The 23,205-nt window shown below is 37.2% G+C and overlaps 1 protein-coding gene across 2 annotated transcripts in view; it reads left to right on the top strand.

Moving 5' to 3' along the window:
* Positions 1 to 23,205, top strand: part of LOC150102847 (uncharacterized) — a 109,231-nt gene that overhangs the window by 64,505 nt on the left and 21,521 nt on the right. Inside the window, exon 4 of one of the 2 annotated variants that reach the window (XR_016548781.1) lies at positions 2,574 to 2,653. The exons of the other annotated variant lie outside the window; for it this stretch is intronic. The gene's annotated coding sequence lies outside the window, so the exon portion shown is untranslated. The remainder of the gene's footprint in view (positions 1 to 2,573; positions 2,654 to 23,205) is intronic. 2 annotated transcript variants of the gene reach the window in all.

Here is a 23,205-nt window from a genome sequence, read left to right as displayed (position 1 = left end):
ACTCATTGACCGTTCTTGCTCCTCTCACCATGGTTCAGCCATCCTCCATGCAAAGAAACCACTCCTCACCCTCTTGCTCACAGCTTCCTTTTCAACTTCCAGCGATGGCCTCTTGTCATTGCTTCTTCGCGCTGTTCCACCAAGTGAAGTAACTCCCCAGTCTCAACCTTACAACTGCCTCTCAACAGTTTAAAAGTCTCCATCATATCACCTCTCCTTCTATCCACCAAACTCTGCAGTCTACGTTCTTTCAGCTGATCCTCATAACTAGCATTGTACAGTCTTCAAACCATCTTTGTTATCTGCCTCTATCCTTTCCACAGTTAATTTATCTCTTTCAAATCCTGGGGACCAAATGTGAGAACAATAGTCTAAGTGTGGTCTGATCAGAGTGTTATACAATGGAATGATAACTCTTTAATCTCTGCAGGTCAGCGTCCTTCTCAGTATTGCAGTAATCCTCTGGGTTACCTTCACTTTTGCAATATGCTCCCTGAATTTCAGTTTTCTTTCAATTATCACCCCCAGATCTCTCGTCTCCCCCACTTCCTCCAGTGCAGCTCCTCCAATTGAGTATGCAGCCTCCCATTGATGTATCCCAAACTTCAAGACTTTCATTTGCCCATCTGTCCAGTTTATTCAAATCCTCTTGCAAGGCTGCCACATCTGCACTATTACTAATAACTGTGCCCAGCTTCACATCTGCAAACAACTGAATATCCCCTTGCAATCCATTGACAATGTCATTGATATAAAGGTTAAACAATACAGGTCCTAGTACTGAGCCCTGTGGAACCCCACTTGTAATCTTCTACCTCCTTCATATTGCTCCACAATACACAAATTTCTGATACCTATCAGACTGCCAATCCTGAATCCAGTTGACTAACCCGGCATCTAAACCCATGTGCTGCAACAAGTATCAGCTTATCATGTGGTACCTTATCGAATGCCTTTTGCAAAATCCAAAAATAGCAGTATACGCCTTTCCCTCATCAACTGCTCTTGTCACTTTATTATAAAAAGCAATCATATTACTAAAGCAAGAGTGCCCCCTTAACAAATCCATGTTGATTCTCACAGATAATGGTCTCTCACTAATTTCTCCAAGACCTTAACAACTATTGATGACACACAAACTGGCCTATAATTAGACACTTCCAGTCTGCTATTGCTCTTATGCAATGGCACTTTCTTACCTACCTTCCATTCCCTGGTACATTTCCCGTAGCCAGACTTTCATTGGAAAGCCAGGTCGACGAAGCTGTCAGTTCTTTAGCACATTCTCTCAAAACTCATGGTGAAATACCATCTAGTCCCACAGCTTTACTGACATCCAGAGTACTCAGTATTTGGAACACTCTTTCTTCTTGCACCTCCAAACCTCGAACCTGCTCTTCCCTCTAGTATTAAAACCTATTTCTCCAGGATGAAATGCTCCAATAAAGTGTTCATTGAACAACTCCACCAAGGTCCTCTGCATCAGTCACTCTATTCCTATTTTTATCCCAAAATGTAATTTTTCCATAATCATTTCTCCTCCTAATGGCCACATAGCTAAAAAATTCCCTAGGATTTTTTTTGGATCTTAATGCCAATTTCTTCTCATATATTCCAGTTTTGCCTTCCTCACCATACTAGTTGCTCTCTTGGCTGAATCTTATATTCTTCATGCATCTGCTCTCCACTTCTCACCTTATATCTTTTCCATAATCTCTTTTTCACCTGCAGTTCCTGTTTGATATTGTTTGTCATCCACTTTACACCAAATTGTGTTCTCTTCTTCACTCGTGGAATGTAGCTTACTATTGCTGCTAACAAATATTCCTTCACAATTTCCCAAGCACTAATGATATCTTGCCCTTCCAATTCCTCTCTCAATGGAACTGTCCCAAGTTGATAGCTAAGACTATTATAATCACTCACCTTATAATTCCACATATGTTCCCTTTTCTTTGATACTCCTGCATATCTATTCATCTTCCAAGTCAAAACCACACAGTCACTCTCTCCAACTGGTGGGAGAGATGTCATCTCAGTTATTATTAGCTCTTCTGATCTATGACCAAATCCAAAACTCTTGAACCTCTTGTTCCCTCTATTACATGTTGCCTGAGACATTTGTCCTTCAAGAATTCTAGAAATTCCATTCCCTTATTACTATATGCATTTTCATCTTCCCAGCTTATACTGTTGTAGTTAAAATTCTCCCATAACAATCATTCTTCTTGCACTTGCCAAGATCAACTGCCTAAACATCTGCTGCTACTTGGCTTATAGCAGCTACTTCTATTCCCGTTGTATCATTTTCTGTCAACCACGTCTCAGAGATCACAATAATCTTTGGCCAGGCTGATGCTATCAGCACCACCAATTCATCTCCTTTATTCTGGATACTTCTGGCATTAGTATAGAGCAGGGGTCGGCAAACTGCGGCTCGCAAGCCACATGCGGCTCTTTGGGTACGTATACATGAGGCTCTGAAGTAAAATTGAAAAGAAAGCTATCATAGTTTCATTTTTTAAATTTTTAAAGGATTTTATTCACATAACGGGATTTCATTTGTTTTATAGGTCTCGCAAAACTTCGTGGAACTAAGGTGCGCGATGTCAGGGAGGGGAAAACGAGCGTGGAGAGGGAGTGGACGAGAGGGGTAAGAAAATGCGTGCTCATTGCCCACACTGATTAAAACCAACGAGCAATTCTTTGTGTGATTTTTTCTTCATTTAATAAAGATATAATTAATATTGTAACTTGCTATATATTACTATAAATTTACTATAATATTACTTTAAATTTTCCTTATTTGTAAAAATATATTTATGGCTCTCGAATAATTTTTAAATTGTTGTGAGGGGCAGGTTTGGTTCTTTCATCTCAAAAGTTTGCCGATCCCTGGTATAGAGCATAAAAATCATTGGTTCTATACCTATCATTATCCCCTCCAGACCCCACTGGACTCGGTGTTACCTGATGTCGTCCCCTTTCCCTATGCACCCATTCCCACAAGAGGCCATCCCTACTACCATCCACCCTGCATTGACACACCAACTCGTTCAGAAAACAGCAATCTCTCCAGATGCCTACATCCTTATTGAAATGCAAGCGGTCTCTCGCACACAGTTCCTTTCTGTCCTCAAATGCCCTCCAAGCATCCACATATTCCAATCCTCTCTTCTGGCTATTATGCTATTCCTTATTACTGCTCTTCTGCTCATCACTATCATACCTGGGCAACACACACAATCTTTCCTCTTTGCATTTTCTTTTGTACAACCTCAAGCAAGAATCTCGGATTTCTTGCCACCTGATTTATATTGCTTATCAAGTCATTTGTGCCCACCATCACAATCATCTCATCCACCCTTTCACCTGCTTAATTGCAATAGCCACACTCTCTATCGTTCCTCCAGGCAAACACTCCTCTGGCATCGTATCTTGCACACCACGGATCATCAAGTCTCCATACATCACAGCTCTTAGCACTCTGTTCCTTGATTGCTCACCTGTATCCCTCACTCTCTCTTTCTCCTCTAACTCTTCCCCAACTTACGAGGGCTGTTCGATAAGTCCATGCAAAGTCTAAGAGATGGTGCCACCAGTATGTATCGAGGCTATTTTTAGTTGCTGGCAAATGTTGGAGGATCACACACTAAGTTTCAATCAGATCTATTACTCTGTGTTTGGTGTTCATTTGAATCTATCAAGTACCGTGTAAAATAATATAATTTTCTTTGCTTTAATGAGATTCATGTTGCTTCTCTGCAATTTTTTGTTAACTCATTTTGGTGAAAATGGAAAGGTATGTCATGTCAACCTTTTCTTTTTTTAGAACATATGTTGTCATCACATCAATTAAATTCCCAAACAGTATCGTAGAGATCATTAAAGCATCTCAAACAGTTTTCATTTGAGAGCCATCTAACTTTAGTGTGAAGCAAGAGACACTCAAATTTTAAATTTTCATGGCAAAGTTCTCAAAAAAAATATTGGTATTTAATGACTGGGCTTTTATTTTATTCACTGCTTTAATAACATCATCCACCACTAAGATGTTTTTTAGTTGAATGTGTCTCTGAAGAATGCAATGAAGATATTTGGAACTGCTTTTTTAAAATGTGCTGTGAATCCATGGTGACAACCAATCATAGCTGGTGCTCCATCAGTTGCATGTGCAATAATATTTGTGAGAGGAATGTTTTTAGGATTAAGAAAGTCTTTAACGACCTCAAAAATTGTAGAACTTTTTTGTTAATTTTCAGTTGTTCAGCAAATAGAAACTCTTCGATTATTTATATAATACACGTAGGCCAGTGATGGCGAACCTTTTTACCCAGGTGTGTCAAACATCTTTTTTTTTTTTTAAATATTGACATTGTTGATGTGCCACTTGCATACATGCATTATAAATTTAACTACTTAAATGACTTATACATATCATATTAGGCTATTTATTTAATAGGACATTGATATACAATCTATGAATTCATATTATACAATTAATTTAATAAACTGAAATTGTTGAAATTAGTTTTTTCATCAGAATACCAATATTTTTCAACATCCAAGGTGTGTCACCTGAAACCCTCAAGTGTGTCAGTGCTGACACGCATGTCATAGGTTCGCCATCACTGACGTAGGCCATTAACAAAGCTTTGTTGTCTCATCGAGTTGCAGAGGAAATTCTATGGTTTTTTAATCTTCACAAAGTTTTTTTTTTCAATGTCCTTTTCCATTTGTCAATTCTTGTTGATACTGAATATGATAGATATGTCATATTTTATCTGGGCCAGTCGTCGTATCTAAAACTTCATGTATAGCTGGTAAGATGAGGAGAGTTTTGCCAATATAATGATTTTGCCTGTAAGATGAGAGTTTTGCAAATAGTATGTGGCTTTCCGCATTCACAATTAATTTTGAAAGTTTTTATAAGGCACAAGTCACTTCTCTTGTTAGTTACTTTGTTTTGCAACCAACCTTATAAGTCAAAGATAATTTTTAAATTTAGTCTTTAATTTACGAAAGTACTCCACATCATTTTTTGCTTTATTTGGATGCTTTGTTCTTAAATGCTCAATCATTCTTTGAGGATTCATATGAGAGTTTTTTCACCATATAAGCACATTGGTAACTGCTCATTATTCATAGAAGGAATAACTCCATATTTTAAATATTCACTTGAATATTGATGATGCTTTCTTTTACTCATTTTAATGGGCTACAGTGCTACACAATATCAATCAAGTGCGGCACACAATACCACGGCTAGATGTAAACTGCAAAACAGGGCTGTCAGCTAGGTTAGGAAAAGTAGGAAATAAACTTATAAATTAGTGGATTCTGCTACAAATAGCTCAAATTATTTTCAATATAGAAAATTCAGACCAAAAAGTAGCCTAATTACTTAAATTTCAGTGTAAAAATTCTAAAAAAAATAAGTAGCAAATAAATTTGAACAGTGTTGCCAAACATACAATATAAATAGGGATGTTAGATTAAATATGGAATTTTTTTGCTTTTATTATATTAGTAGTAGTATAATGCTTATAGCACCCCCAGGGTTGGGGATGTACTTCCCAAATTAAGAAACATGATTTAAGCTAACAGAATAGTTTAGTTTGTGAATTCCCAGCTTTTCAGCCTACATTTGCTTGGCATTTAAGGTGGAGAGCAGTGGACACACCACAAGGAGGATTTGATGCTAGGTTGAAGTCCTGGTTTGGTTCTCCACATTAGATATCTGCATGTAAGCAATGCATATATCTACGTTCAACTCTTAAGCATCTCCAAAATCAGCATTTAAAGAAAAAAAAATCAAACTAAAAAATCATTTTAGTATGCTGGCATTAGAAGAGCACTTGAGACAGCAGACAAATTTGATAGAATGGAGCCAAGTTTTTAGGCAAAAATAATCGTCATAAACACTAATTACGGACAGGCCATATTGATCTGTTCTCGTCTCATTATCTATCTAATATCCTTTCTTGAAGTCTACCGGGTCTTCTCTTTCCAATTGGATTATATTTTATTATTTGTTTAGTATATCAGGTGTTGGTCATTTGGTTTACATGTTCTATCCTTTTTTGTTTATAATTGTTTAGTTTTTCTTCTGTTGATTTTATTTTTAGTTCTTTTAAGATACCTTTTGTCTTTTTTGGTCTAATGTGTATTTTGCAGTTCTTCTCAAACTTCATATCACTTGTTTTTATTCTTTGTTTATTATCAAACTTTCACTGCCATATAATAATGTGGGGCACTGCTAAAGTATCGTATATTTTCAAGCATGTTTCTTTTTGTACTATATTTGGATTGAGTGTTCTATTTATGAGCAATATAATCTGTAAAAATTTTGAAGTTTTTAATTTTGTCTTTCTCCTTCATATGACATATCACATCCAAGATGATAAAGTATTTATCTGTTCTATTATTTTGTTATTAACTATTTTACTTCTAACTGGAGTTTGTCCACAAAATGCCTTATCTGATTTATTACCTGATTATCTGCAAATAACAGTGTATTTATTTTGCTATTCTGGGAAGTTTCTATACCTGGATTGTTTAAGGTGTTCCACTATGTAATGTTTCATTAATATAGATATTGAAAAGTGTTGGAGACAGAGGACATCCCTGTCTTACTCCTTGGTTTATAGATTGTTTTTCAGAAATTTTTTGATTTATTTTTATTTCATTATCTTTGTATATATTCAATATTGCATGTAGTAAAATATTAGGTATATTTATTCTTTGTAGTATATCAAACAGTATGTATCTTTTTACTTTGTCAAATGCTTTTTCATATCTATAAACAATGGATCCTTTTCTAAATCGTATGACATTCTAATAATAATATTTTTTTACTGTATTTTTTCATTAAGTATTCTACTATATATTTTGTAGCATGTATTCAATAAACTAATTACTCTGTAATTAGTAGGTTTGTTTTATCCCCTTTTTTTAAATATAGGTATTACTTTACTTGTATTCAATTCTATTGGTATTTGTCCATTTGTATATATTTTATTTAAAAATGTTAATAATCTCTTATGAATATTTTTTTCCAGCAAATTTGTACAGTTCAGAGTTTATTCCATCTTCTCCTGCTGATTTGTCATTTTTTATTTTACTTAGGTTGTCCTTTAATTCTTTCATTGTTATTATATCATTTAAAGCATTTTGTAAGTTACTGGTGTAATTTTTATTTTTTATTTTTTTATATATATTTTTTTTATAGAATTCTTTTACATCTATTTCACAATTTATATTTGTAGTGTTTCTTTTATATCTGCAATCATGTGTTTTAGTATTTTACTCATTAGGTCTTATTTTGTATGTCATTTTCTAATTATGATAGATTGTTCCCAACTTTCTGTCTCTTTCTGGTTTCTCTTTTGGCTATTGCTTTTCTTTTTTTAATATTCAGTTTCATCTTCTTGTTTTTTGCCTACTTAACCATCTTTAAATCGCATTCTTTCTCAATGTCTTCATTTTCTTGTATTTTTTTAAGTAGTTACTGATCTGTTGGTATGAACTGATCAGTAACTACTTACCAACAGTAACTGTTGGTAAGTAGTTACTGATCTGTTGGTTTATTTTTTGTAACTAGATTTGTGGAAATCTTAGTTTTGCTTGCACTAAATAGTGATCTGTGTCAGTTTCTAGCCCTCTTCTTCCTTTAACATCTAGGAAGAGGTTTGCTGCTTTTTCATTTGCTATAAAGTAGCCTATTATTGATTTTTGTCCTCTTGCGCACCATGTATATTTATGTATATTTTTATGTTTGTAGAATGTATATATTATGTAATTTTTTTTATTATTATTATTATTATTACGGGCAACTCCAGGGAGTCATTAGACTCATCGAGGGAGGCCCCAAATCATATTCATCACAACTATTCGACATTCATACAGTATCTATCATACCTCGCCTTAAACTCATTCACTGTCACAGCATCCACCACAGACTCAGGGAGCGCATTCCACTCATTCACTACTCTAAAAGTAAAGAACCCAGCTCTAACACCTTTACTAACCACACTTTTGCCCAGTTTCCATGGATGTCCCCTAGTCCTCCCACAACCAGCCCTGTTCTCAAAAATATCTTCTGAATTAATTTTATAGAAACCCTTCAGTAATTTGAATGTCTCAATCATATCTCCCCTCCTCCGCCTATCAACCAATTTTTGCAACCCACAAATCCTCAACCTGTTCTCATACGGTTCATTCCACAGACCTGCTATCATCTTGGTCACTCGCCTCTGGATCCTCTCCACCTCCTCCCCATCAAGAAGAAACCTAGGTGACCAAATCTGAGCACAGTAGTCGAGATGAGGTCTTATCAAGGCTCGATACAGAGGAACAATAACCTGCTTGTCTCTGCTTGTCAACGTATTCTTCAGCAACCAAGTGATTTGATGAGCTGATTTGGCCACTTTTGCAATGTGTCCCCTAAATTTCAATTCCTTATCCACCAACACTCCTAAATCTCGTGCCTCATCAATTTCCTGGAGCACGGTTCCACCAATGCAGTAAACTGCCTCCCATCTTTTCACCCCAAAATGCATAACCTTACATTTTGCCACATTAAATTGACATCCATTCTCCCTAGCCCAGACCTCCAATCTATCCAAATCATCCTGCAAAATTTTGACGTCATCTGCATTCACTATTGCCCTACCCAACTTCGCATCATCAGCAAACAAATGAACTGTTCCTCTCAGATCCTTTCCTATATCATTTATGAACAAATTAAACAGCAGTGGTCCAAGAACAGATCCTTGTGGTACACCACTAGTCACAGGCCGTCTTGTGGACTCTACTCCTGAGTAAACCACTCTCTGATATCTCTCCGTCAACCACCCTCCTATCCATCTCACCAACCCTATGTCCATTCCCATATGCTGCAATTTACTGATTAGAATTCCATGTGGTATCCTGTCAAAGGCCTTAGCAAGGTCCAGCAGAATCACTGTAAACCCATTACCCTTATCCAGTTCAGCCGTCACTGTGTTATAATACGTGAGCAAGTTACTGAGGCATGACCTACCCTTCACAAAACCATGCTGTCCCCGATACAGTATCCCATTTTCTTCTATCCAATCTTGTATTTTCCTCTTGACTATTTTCTCTAAGACCTTGATAATGATTCCTGTTATGCTGATTGGCCGGTAATTTTCAACAGCAGCCTTGGAACCACCTTTGTGCAGTGGAACTATTTTCCCCTCTTTCCACCCCCTTGGGACTGACCCAGTCCTGAGGCTCAAATTAAACATAATGGTCAAGGGCACTGACAATTCTTTGGCCGCTTCACGTACGACACGAGCTGGTATACCATCCAATCCCACAGATGTATTGACATTGAGGTTCTGTAATAGACTAGTTACCTCTACCTCATTCATCACAATTCCAGTATAAGCTGTTGGTTCCTCCATTTCCGCAAAGCCACCACCTGGATGATATACTCTTGCAAAGTGTTCGCTCAGTAATTCCACAACATCGACTGATTCAGTTACCTCCCTACCCTCAGCATTTTTTAAGATCATTCTACCATGAGCATTTTTCCTTTTACTTGCAACATATTGAAAAAACTGTTTGGGATTCTCTTTAGCCTGCATGGCCAATTTCCTTTCGTAATCTGCTTTTGCTTTTCTTACCACCCTTGTTACCATCCTGGCCTGAGCTTTATACTGTTCATGCACCTGATGGTCACCCTTCTCCTTAAATTCCCTCCACAATTGTTTCTTTTTTTGCAGCTCAAGCTTAATAGTGTTATTCATCCATTTAACCCCTACCTGATTTATTATTCGGACTCTTGGTATACAGTCAACCATTGCCTCCTGCAAACAGTTCTTGACCACCTCCCATGCACCATCAACATCCAGCCCTTGCAGTTTTACATGCCATGGCATTGAGCCAAGCACACACCTAAGCTTGTCATACTTACCAGCCCGGTAATTCCACATATACCCTGTCTTAATTGTAAATTCGACTCCTTTAGCCACCTCCCAAGTCATGACCTTATGGTCACTCTCACCAATTGGTGGCAACAAGGTCATGTTCGTTACAGCCACATTCTCAGTTGCAATTACTAGGTCCAGCACTCTCTGCCCCCTGGTATTTTCCAATACATGTTGCCGTAGATAGTTGTCCCTTAATAACTGCATAAAATCCAATTCCTTCCTCCCATGTGCCCTCTCCTCTTTCCAGTCAATATTACCATAATTGAAATCACCCATAATAATTACCCTCCTTCCATTCATTTCTTCTATTTGCTTATGCATACTATTCCCACCATCCACTCCATCACCCGGTCTATAGCAGCACCCAATTGTATATTTTGTTCTGCTAGATTGTATCTCACACCAAACAGCCTCAAATGTGCTTTTTTCCCCATCCTGCAGTTCAACTTCTATACTCCTTGGCTGAAGCTCATCAGCTATCATCAATAACACTCCTCCCCCCTTTTTATTAACCCTGTCACTCCTGAACACGCTATACCCATCGCATTCAATCCCACTAGCTTTATCATCTTCTGTCAGCCATGTTTCACTAATACCGACAACCTGTGGCCTGGAAGTGCCAACCATGGCCAAAAACTCTTCCTTCTTGTTCCTAATACTCCTGGCATTAGTGTACATGAATCGCAGAAGCCCATTTGTCCCATCCCTACTTTGATTCCTTATACTAATTATCCCATTCTGATTTGTTGTCCGTCGTACTCGCCCGGGCATAATATACTCATTCATACACTTAACTTCCCCCCCTAAAGTCTGCATATCTACTCCCCCCCCTCTTAATAAATCTAGTTTCCCTGAGTCTGTACATCCACTTCCACATCATTCATCAACACTCTTTCAAGTCTCCGTACACCAACTCCATTCAAATGTAACCCATCCATCTTATATAAGTCCTTTCGCCCATCGAACTCATTCCACACATCCACAAATTCCACACCACTCTCCATGCATAACCCACGCATAAAGTCATTGGCAATTATGGCCCTCCTTCTAAACACTTCGCTGTCATACCGCGGTAAGATACTCACCATCCTAACTCTCTCACTCTTCTCTTTTGCTACCTCAAACAACTCCCTCACATCCTCTATCATTTCCATTTTGTCCTCTTTCAAATCATTCGTTCCTGCCACTATTATCATCTCTTTCACCCTCTGTTTTTGCAGTCGAATAGATTCGCTGACGTCCTTTATGTTCGCACCCGGCTGGTACGACTTCGTTAAACTCTCAATTATTACGCCTCTTAATAGCGAATCCCCATACAGCACTCGCTCCTTCATTTTATTGACGTTTACGTACATTCTATTATTTGCCGTCACAGACTTCCGCCGGTTATTTGTCGGTACGTTCAACACACATTTTTGCATACGCTCCAGTTGTCGTTTGGCTCTGTGTATCGCGCCATTTAAACGGGCAATTTCGCTACTCGCACTTATCACACCATTTTCGTTATCGATCAAATCATCCATTCCTTCGGTGTTTCTACCTTCATTTACACTTTCAGCGACGCTCTCACACATATCTGGCACTACCACGCAATTCTCTAGTACACCGCCATTTTCTGCATTCTGACTACCGTTAACGATATCAGTCTCGATACACGAAACACGCTTGAAGTCCTCATTCTCTTTACACTTTCTACACATATTAACTCCACTATCACTTTCTAACCAGACTCCTACCGCTCTTCGCAAGGCATACATCTCACAGACAGCACACTGCATAAATTCTTTTACATCAAAACTCTTAAGCAAGCATGGCGACCTGGCCGCCATTTTTTTCTTTATCGGTGCCATGTGTACGCTATCTTTTCTTAAAAATAATAGTTAAAATAACAGAAAACACGCAAAAATTGCACAGACACACCAAGAAACAAAAAGCAAACAATACTACTTAAAATTCTGGTAAAATATCTAATGTTAACACAAAATAATACTGATCTTTTCAGGAGCTCTCGACAAGCCGACGATCTAATCCGTGCGACACCTATAATCAATGAGTCGTTTTCCATTTTTGTTTACTGTTGGTTCTCCAAATTTTCCTATATTAATTTTTTTTCATTCCTATTCTGGCTATAAATTATATGGTCTGTTTTATTTAATTTTATCGTATTTAATCATATTTCTACTATTCTTTCATTCCAGTATGTATAGCGAGTTTTTTTTTTTTTGCTTTAATTGATTTATGGATACAAATCATTACACCAGCTTTTGCATGCATTTGTTTGTCCACTCCAATATATATATGATAATTAGTTGTTTCTTTTGTTCCTTTAAGTTTCTTTTTTGTAACTGCAATTTGTATATTTTCATCATGTAAAATTTTATGTAATTCTTCTTTATGTGCTATGCTTCTAATGTTCCATGTAGCATATTTCACCACATTTTTCTTTTTCCAAAGTTTCTTAACCTTTTCCAGTTTGTGGTCTTTTCCCATGTTTTCTGTCCAGTTTGGATTTTGTTGAGACATGAAAGTAACGTGTTTCCCTATGTCAAATTCTTAGCATGCTGATAGGTATCTTAGTAGTGAGGCTGCCACCTTAAGGCAACTAGACTTGCCTTTTTTTTATTGTAGTGGAAACTACAGTTTGAGAGGAAAGAGTCGCCCCTCGCCCTTGAATTGTTCTAATAGCACTGGTGGGGAGGGTGGAGTAAGAAGTAAGCTAGTAGAGGAAAGAAATGTAGAAGATCAGGTCTAGCTCAGGTATCTCGGGTTTACCATGCCTGTACTCACAAATGTGAGCCCTTGAGAAAAATAATATAATAACGGAAGATTCCATCTCAAGTTACTAGCATGGTAATAGGATCAACTGATGTACAATATTAATTTTGTACATCAGTTGACACTGATGTACAAAATTAATATTGTACATCGTGTCAACAAATTCCACCTTTGAGGAAATGAATGTGTAACCAGGAAAAGTGAAAAAGCTAAAAATGAATTTCCACTAGAAATTCAAATTTTAGAAAGACAGAAAATATTTATAGATATTAAAAATCAGGTTTTTTAGACAGAATCATTGCATCCATGACTAAACATTAGTTTAAACAAGTAAGAACATAACATTTAACTAGCTATTCAATAAACTGAACTTCCTGGTAGATAAATCAAAAAGTTTTTTTTTATATATATAGTGAAACCTGTGCGATATCCATGACTATGGAATAACACGTATGCCACAGTAAATTACTTCTTTACTATGTAAATATTTCATCTTATGTATCGTAAGACATCATCAGTACAATTATCAAACAGCAATAGGAATTGAATTCAAAAAAACAGTAGCATGCATGCTTACTTTGGAATCCCTCTACATACACAGTCACATGTTCATGGATTAAAACTACTGGGCTGAAATTAAAGGCTGTTTCTTTGATATTAGAGATTTTTCAGAAGTAGACATCTTGTGCGTTCTGGATATTAAATATTTTATTATGCCATATTTTGAGGATGGATGGTGAGCTGATGTATATATGGCATCATAAAATCTTTAATATCCAGAGTGCACAAGATTTCTTCTTCTGAAAAATCTCTAATACAAGAATCGGAAATTATCAAAGAAACAGCCTTACTAAATGAATATAATCCAATAACAATCCCAAAAAATATAATAAAAACTCTCCTACAAATCATAACACTAAGATGCTATATAGATCCATATATAAACATGATGCCGAAGCCTTACTTCATAGACTTAATCGAAACAACTATCTCACCATTCAGAAAGTTTGGGAAATTGTTATCCTCAATTGCATTAAATGATTTTATATTAATTTTAATTTAAGCCAAGTAGTTTTAATCCATGAACATGTGACTGTATATGTAGAGGGATTCCAATGTAAGCATGCCGTTTTTTGAATTCAATTCCTATTGCTGTTCGATAATTGCACTGATGATATCTTATTGTGTCCGTGCGGTTGTCCGAGTTGTTACACGCTCTGCAACCATATGCCTGGGAAAGGAGTGTCCTGTGTTCGATTCTAATTGCCAACGTGAGGAGCTTAAGGATCTCTCTCAGACATAGCCAAGTTAGCTGTTTTTGGGTGTGGACTTAAGGGTTTTACTCCCCAGTTTATCTGGAGGTTTTCCTTCAGTAAAGCAGGCAAACCGGTCTCAAGAAAACAAACGCTTCACAGACATCATGTCGGAGGCTTAATGGATTGTATACAGCACTCAGAAAGGATTAAAACAGAATTTAATACTTCCTATATTTCATCTGTCACTGAGACATCTTCAGGGATTACAAAAAAGTAATGTAACATATACACAGATACCACACAATGTTAAGCCCAACCATGTGGGTGACTCTAAAGTCCTGTGTAGGTGGAGCACCCTCTAAGGTCAGTTGTAGGTGGCCTGGAATGTAAGGTGGGATCTCTGATAAGTGTTTCCCGAAGCTTAGTGCAACCATATTTATTGAGATTTGGTTGATTTCTGAGAGCTGCTGCTGATTCTAAAAATAGTCTCTCTTTTTTGAATTTGCTGTGGTGGAGCATGGTGGTTTTTTCCCATGAGATCTTATTGGTTGTATCCAAGACATGAACAGCCAGGCCTGACTGACCATAGTCATGGTTGCAGATGTATGACTTGTGTTCCTCCAGGTGGATGGTTGCTGATCTGCCTGTCTGTCCAAAGTACGCCAGCTTATAGGAACAGGGTACTTTATAAACTCCAGGTACTGAGAGAGGAGGGAGCTGAACTTTTGTAGAATGGATAAGGGTAGCAAGTTTGCAGTGGGGCTTAAATGCTGTGTGTAGGTTTAAAAAAGTACAACCTACACACAGCATTTAAGCCCCACTGCAAATTTGCTACCCTTATCCGTTCAACAAAAGATCAGCTCCCTCCTCTCTCAGTGCCTGGAGTTTATAAAGTACCCTGTTCCTCTAAGCTGGCGTACTTTGGACAGACAGGCAGATCAGCAACCACGAGTATGGTCAGTCAGGCCTGGGTGACCATGTCTTGGATACAACCAGTGCTTTTTTTCTGGCGGTAGCAGTACTGGCACCTTTCTTCTTAAGTTTTTAAAAATTTGCGATTTATTGACATCAAAATGTATTATAAATATTCCGGTAGATGGTACTGTGTTTAAAAATTGAATTTTCAGTTTTGAATACTCATAAGTTGGTACCCTGCTTTCCTGTTTCATAGGTTGGTATGCAACTGGAAACAGAAAGTTGTGTTCACTTCCGATTGCTTCCAATATCAGTTCTATATTCACTCTGCAACAGGCAGGTTTTCATGTTAGTTTTGAATTAATCTAAGTTAAATCAGTGCAATCATTGTTCAAAATGAATAAAATAAGGTTACTTTATGCCAATGAGTAAAAAAAGGAAGGCTGAAGAAGCAGGAATTGTTGAATCTACTTGTGATCCTGTAAAACAGAAAACTAGCACCAAAAATACACTTCGTGAAGAGAATCATGAAACCAAGACCGAAGATCCACGTGGTCAAAAGGAAGCAGATTCTGATAATGATTGGTCTGAATGTTGGACACTTTTGCTGATAAATGAGTGGCTATATGTCAAGAATAAAATGTTGGACTGTAAAGTGTGTCATGGTGTCATAAGGCGTGTCGTCGATAAACACATGGGAACGAAAATTTCAGCGGAGTGGGCAAATGGTAAAATCAGTCGTTTTGGAGAATCTCGCAAACAACATGTCATTAAGAAAAAAGATTTACGATCATAAGGAAAGTGCAACGCACAAAGCGAGATGATGAGGGTGTATCGGAGGATTTATTAAAAGTGTGGAAGTTGCTGTAATAACATCTTCATGGTGAATACGGCACCTTTTTTTCCAGAAAAAAAACACTGGATACAACCCACAGGATCTCATGGAAAAAAACCACCATGCTCCACCACAGCAAATTCAAAAAAGAGAGACTATTTTTAGAATCAGCAGCTCTCAGAAATCAACCAAATCTTAATAAATATGGTTGCATTAAGTTTCCTAAGATTTGGGAAACACTTATTATCAGAGATCCCACCTTACATTCCAGACCACCTACAACCGTCTTTAGAGGGTGCTCCACCTAAATAGGACTTTAGAGTCACCCACATGGTTGGGCTTAGCATTGTGTGGTATTTGTGTATATGTTACATTAGTTTTTTGTAATCCCTGAAGAAATATAGGAAGTATTAAATTCTGTTTTAATCCTTTCTGAGTGCTGTGTACAATCCATTAAGTCTCCAACATGATGTCCTCACAGCACTTAAGCCTCTACACACACTTCACAGACAATTACACATGGTTAAGCGTGGGGATAACAACCCCCCCCCACACACATTTTAGTTGGTTGTGAAATCCAGAAATGGGAGGCCAAGGCCCTACATGGGACTGTAGTGCCAAAAGAAAGAACAACAGAAAAAAAAGGCTTATTATTCTTACATAAGATGAAATATTTACATAATGAAGTTATTTACTGTGGACATGTTATTCTAAAGTTGTGGATACCCCACAGGTTTCACCATGCAAAAATCTTATTTCTTCATGGGGAGTCGACTGCACAGAAAAGCAACTTATTAGGAAAGCTCCAATTGAACCAGGGTGAGCTGCATGTTAGAATCTCATTTTTAAAGAAGTGCAGATGTGATTAACTAATTCCCACTTTCACTAAGTTAAAGGAAGTTGTTAAATTGGCAGGTGCTCATAAAATTTATCAAAAAAGCTATCTGTTGCTTAATCAGTTAAGAGTTTCAAAAAAGGAACTGGCATTAAATATCATAAAAACAACAGAATTGGAAGCTGATCTGTCAAATACATTAAATCAAGACTTGCTACACACGGTTATTAATATTTCAAAAAATGCAGGCACTAAAGTATTTGAAAAAATTATCATGAATCTTGATTAAAAACAACAACTTAACATTGTTAAAATGATCGAAGAAAAATATAACTAATTACCTGCTGACAAATGGGTTGTAAACTTATCTGGCCATCCTCTAATGAAGATGCTGAATGTATAGCATGAGGTCATATGTTTGTGATTTCGCTCAAAACTATTCCATATTTAGATTTCATACAGACATTGAAAAGAACACCAGTCATCTGTCTAGTATCGAAACTAATAGACAGATGATTTCATAGATCACTTTGGCTATTTTGAAATAGCCAAAGTGATCTATGAAACCATCAGAATTGAATATTCCACCAGAAGAATTAAAAGCCCTGAATTCATTAAAATGAAATAACGTAGTTATCACCAAAGCTGACAAAGGCAATGCATACCACTATAGTCTTAGATGTGCTAAATCGTACGATCGGAAAATGAATTTACTGCTTCATGGTCACAATACATACTCCCAACTTAATAATGATCCTACCAAAAGTCAGCTAAAAAAAACCCGAAAGTTATTGGATGAAACATCTAGAGATCAAGAAACCATCAAAAGACCCAAAACATACCATGCAAGATCTCCTAGAATATATGGTTCACCAAAAATTACATAAAAATAATTGCCAACTTAGACCTATTGTAGATTCTATAGGCAGTCCCACATATAAGATATCAAGATTTCTGTCTAACCTTCTTCCCCCTCCCTCATTGGCCACTCAGCTTCTTTGATAAAAAAAAAAAAAAAAAAAAAAAAAAAAACATAGTTTCATGCAAGAATAGACATTTAAACTAGCAAATACAGACATGTTAGTAAGCTTTTACATTGTCTCTCTTCGCCAATATCCCTCACAAAGATAGTAGAATTGTTAACCCAAAAATTTCCACCAGACATAGTGGAATCATTCAAATTTGCAATCACATCAGGTTACTTCGCATGGAAAGATAAAATATATAATAAGAGAAAGGAACAGTAATGGGCTTGCCCTTATCACATATCTTAGCCAACTTTTTTTTCTTGAACACCTAGAAGATAGAATTTTTGCTCTTGACTTAAAACAACAATTTGGCTATTCTATGTAAATAATGTAGTAAATGATAAGATCTATTGGATGTATGCATTCTAGCTTATATTTTTGTGCTAATTTTATTATCTTGAGTAATCAATGTTCCAAGATATTTGAAAGAAGTGTCACTTTTAAATTTCAGGTTATCAATGGCAAATTGGTCATTTTCTCTCTTGATTGTCATTTCTGCATACTTCTAATTATTCAATTTTATCCTGGTCAATTTGTAATTATAGTTTTTCAGCAGCAGTTTTGAGTTTTCTAAATGTTATTCTAATATCCTCAGCATTTTCTTCAAGGCACATGTCATTGCATATTCTAATATTACTGTGCTATTTGTGTTATCTTTTACAGTTTAGATTAAAAAGGATTGATAAAAGAGCGTCTTCTTGCTTCAATTCAGTCTTAATATTAAAAGGTTCAGATCTAATGGAATTAGATCTGAAGTGAATTTCCTTTGAATGGAAATACAAAGGCCTATCTGAATGCTATCTTATGCTTTTCTGAAAGTCTAAATAAAATATAGACCTGCAGATTATATATATTATTATATATTAATAAATAAATAACCTACATAAATTAACATACATAACCTATCTAGGGTGATAATATTAGATAAAATTTTGTAGCCTGCTGACTGTATTATCATACCTATAATTTTCACATTCGTTCCCTTTTTATATACTAGAATGATCAGTGATTCTTTCCATTCTATAGGTATCTTGTTTTCCCATATTAAATTTACCAGCTTATGTATATGAGTGGTTAATTCACCTCACCCATATTTGAGTTTGGATACTATTTCATCATTACGTGGTGCGTTGCTGTTGAGCTGCTTTATACTTTCTTATACTTAAGCTGGTGAAGGTTTAAACTTTTCAGATTGAAAAGTATGATAATTCTGTTTAAAAGACTCAGCAGATTCATCATAATTTAGGAGTTACAGTACTCTCTTCACCTGTTTACTATTTCATCACTGGTGGCTAGCATATGTCTGTTATTATTGTTGTTTTCATATGTGAGACTGTTTTAATATTTACTGTTGTCGATCCACAACACTAATTATTTTTTCGTTACTCCACTCCTTGAATATGTTCTTGACACTTGCATTAACAATTCTTGCACAACTACAATTTCACTAAGGCAAGTGCAGATTTTTGTGAGGGAAAGTTCATTTTGTGAATGTGTGGGATGAGCTTGAGGAGTGGATAGAGCTGTATAAAAGAGATGGGCTACATTTGAATGATTTTAGTGTGAGTCAGTTGGAGCAACCTGTTGCTGCAAGAGAGAGAATGAAGTGAATGCAAGACCTAAGGAAGCAGGAGGTGTTGTGGAAGATCAGCAGAGTAAGGTAGGCAAGTTTGTGAATGGAGAAGTGAGTGGCATGAGTGAAGAGAATGAGAGGAGAGAGAAGGAACACAGTGGACAGGGGGATACTGTGTGAGAAGTGTAGATGGTTTCAGAAGTAGATATGTGTGCAAGAAAGATTAAGATAGTCAAGGATGTGGGGGTGACATTTAGGTCTGGGGGGGGGCGGAGTCATATCTGAGAAATGAGGTTAGTGGCACTTGTTATAGAGAAACAGAAATGAGCTAGTATGCATGTTTTCAAATGCTAGAAGAAAACAAGGGGAGTGACATTGTAACGTTGATAGAGTTAGTTCACCCAAAAATTGTTGGTGTAAGTGAGACATGGCTGACAAGGATGATATTCTGAAGACAGCAAAAAGGGAGGGGTGTTATTGATGATGGCAGAGGAGTTGCCCATCTAGGGTGGAGATGCAAGGAGCAAGTACTGACAGTGGTTTTGAAGCAGTATGGTGTGAAGTGGAGGTGGATAGGGTGAAATGTTTAGTAGGATGTTGGTGTAGACCTGGTAATGTGAAAGGCAGTGAGAAGTAAATGTTTAGATAAATTGGCTAATAAGAAAAGGTGATCATTATGGGCAATTTCAATTATGGTAATATAGATTGGAATGAAGAGACAGCATCAGGAACCAAAGAGAATGAATTACTTGAGTTTTTAAGGGATGACTACCTTAAACGGTATGTAACAAAGGTCACATGTGGATCGAAAGTCTTGAATTTGATTATCTCATCAGATGTTGTTGTAAATGAAGTGATCTCTTGGGTGGTAGTCAGCCATATTAGGACTTTTGTAAGAAAGGGTTATATGTGACATTATAGGGCAGGTGATTATAGCAAGCTCAGAGGTGGCGTGGAGTGAGGAATTGCTTGGAAAGGAAATTGGTGCTGCTTGGTCTCTACTCAGAAAGTATCTGGCAGAGGCAATGACTAAGTGTATTCCAAAGGTCAGGAGATTAAATAAGGTAGATGTAAAAATGGATGACTGAAGTGGTGACGTGTGCAGTCTGGAAGAAAAGGCATTGTGGAGGTGGCACAAGATGAGTGGAGATAATCATTTACATGAAGTACAAAGAGCAAGCAAGGTAGGTCACTCACTTAGTAAGGGTAGCAAAAGTGAGGTATGAGCAGCACTTAGGAAACGATGCTAAAAGAAATTCTAGGGAGGTTTTTTGTTTGATATGTGGCCAGTAGAAGGAAGAATGAATTATGGGAAGATGTTGGTCATTGATAATAGGAGAATGACAAACACTGAAGAGGTTATAGTAGAGGTGTTTAATGAGTAGTTCATTAAAGTATTCCATCCTTGTGAATGTAACATAATGCAGAACTTGAGAGCAGTGGAAATGGGGAAGGAACCAATGATAGTGAGTGAGCAGGAAGAAGTATATGAGAAATTGAGTAAACTTGATGTCAACCAGCCCATGGGACTTGATGGTATATCATTGTGTATCTTGAGGGAATGTTCCAGGGAGTTATCAACAGCTTTAACTTACTTAGATTAGCCCAGGTTCCAAAGGAATGGAAAGATGACAGAATGTTTCACTTGATAAATGGAGTGATAAGGCCAATCTGCTTGTCTGGAGTTGTAGTGAAGATATTGGAGAAGCTAGCGAGGACAAGGATTCAAAACTGGGTTGACAGCAGTAGAATTTCTCTTTAATGGACGAATACATTGGAAAGGGAGATGCACATATGAGGTGTGACAATTTAATTCCTAGAACGGCAGTGTGGTGATTTGGTTGGAGTAATGAGAGTAATCATCTTTGTACATCTTTTAACTAATGCTTGCGTAAACCTCAAGCTGATAGCCATTTACTAGTTTGCTATTGCAGAAACAATAGAGATCTGCATGTAAACTTTGGCATAAAAATGTGTGATCGAAATTTGGAGCCATTGAAAGTGGCATATGGTGTGGACGTTCTGAAAAAGAATTGGGTATTCAAAAGATTTCTGCAAAGTTTGTGCCTTGGATCTTGATGAACGAACAGAAGTAGCAGTGACTTCAAGTTGCAACTGATCTTTCTGCAAATAAGCATGTTTCTAAGAGTAATTGCGGGTGACATAACCTGGTGCTACCAGTACAATCCTGAAACAAAATGCCAGAGTATGCAGCGGAAAACCCCCAAGTTTGCAGTTCAAGACCATGCTATGTGTTTCTTTGATCACGAGGGGATAGTCCACTATGAATTCATTGAACAGGGACAAATGGCCAACCAGCAGAGAAAAAGACCTGAATTGTGGCCTGACAAGTGAATCATCCATCCCGACAATGCACCAAGCCATAGTGTGCTCTTCGTAAGAGTTTCTGGCCAAAAAATTGATTACTGAATTAGATCATCTTGCTTATTTATCCAACCGACTTAGCTCCATGTGATTTCTGGCTGTTTCCAAAATTAGACTGCACTAAAAGGACGAAGATTTTCTGCTATCGCTGATATCCAGCATAATGTGATAACGGAACTAGAGTATTCTGGAAAAGAGTTCCAGTCCTGTTTCCAAAAATGGGAACACAGTCTAAACCAGTGTATAAATGCACAAGGGGACTACTTTGAATGCGACAGTAGCCACTGATATATAGTTCTGAATGTAGGTTTTTACAAGTGCATTTTGGGAATTGTCACACCTCGTACAGTAGTATATTTAGATTTTGCAAAGGCTTTCGATAGATTACCACATGACAAACTGGTAGTTAAATTGAAACAGATGGGATTGGATAGCAAATTAGTGCATTGGATGGGAGATTGGCTGTCTTCGTATCAGCAGGTTGTGTGTATGTTGGGGGGGGGGTGATATCCCAAAAGAAGAGTCACTAGTGGCGTGCCCCAGGAGTCTGTTTTGGGGACATTGTTGTTTAATTTGTAAAAACATTGGAAAGGGCTTAAATGGAGGTATACAGTTGTTTTGCAGATGATGCAAAGTTGGGGATAATTATAATTAGAACAGTTGTGGCTTTGCAAGAGGATCTAAATAGACTGTCTGAATGGGCGAACATGTGGAGATGTCAGTTGAATGTTGCAAAGTGCAAGGTTTTAAAATTTGGGAAGCAAAGATAGGATGCAGAGCATTGGATTGGTCAGGATATTTCAGAGGAGCTGGAGAAGATGAAAGATCTGGGGATGATGGTGGATAAGGACTTAATTTTGTGGACAATTTTGCTAAAATTGTGAGGACAACACAGCAGATTATGGAAATGATGTGGAGAACACTGACATGTAGAATAAGGATGTTTTGATTCTATTGTGCAAGGTTTTGATCAGGCCACATGGATTATTATGCACAAATTTGGTCACCAGGTTTTCAAAAGGATGATGAGATATTGGAGAGGATTCAGAGATGATTGACTAAGTTGGTTTCTGGTCTCTGGAATGTGGAGTATGAGGACAGATTGAGAGAATGCAGATTTTATAGCCTGGTGGATAAAAGAAAGAGGGGGAGACATGATGAATGTGCAAGTTGGAGGGATAATTACCTGATTAGCATGGATGAGATTTTTCATAGAATATCTGAAAATGGGGAGAACAAGGGACCATCCTTGGAAGCTGTATAAGGTGAGGGGTAGATTTTTTTCATGGAGAGTAGTGGGTGATTGGAATGCATTGCCTGAAAGTGTGATGAGTGCAGGGAAAGTGAATGCATTTAAGTCAAAGTATGATGAGCTGTGCATGTGAGAGCAGGACCTCCCATGAGTCTCTTGGCTCCATGGAAGTCTGATGATGATAAATTATTTTCTGATTCTTCAGACCCTATGCTGTTAGTGTAAAGTGGGGACTAAAGTCTCCGTTTTATCCCCTCATTCCATTTTCTGTTATTCTTCTATATAGCCGGCAGAAAGCTATAAAATGCAGCTCCCATTTTGTCTAGTCAACATGGAAGAGTAGATCAAATACCTCCATGAATATTAAGAGAAGAAAGTAAGTCAGTGTCACAAGG

This window comes from Typopeltis vanoorti, chromosome 9, assembly GCF_054136105.1.
Source record: "Typopeltis vanoorti isolate ZY-2024b chromosome 9, IOZ_Tvanoo_1.0, whole genome shotgun sequence".
NCBI classification, from domain to species: domain Eukaryota; kingdom Metazoa; phylum Arthropoda; class Arachnida; order Uropygi; family Thelyphonidae; genus Typopeltis; species Typopeltis vanoorti.
Note: the sequence above shows the minus strand (reverse complement) of the source record. Positions and strands in the feature narration are given on the sequence as shown.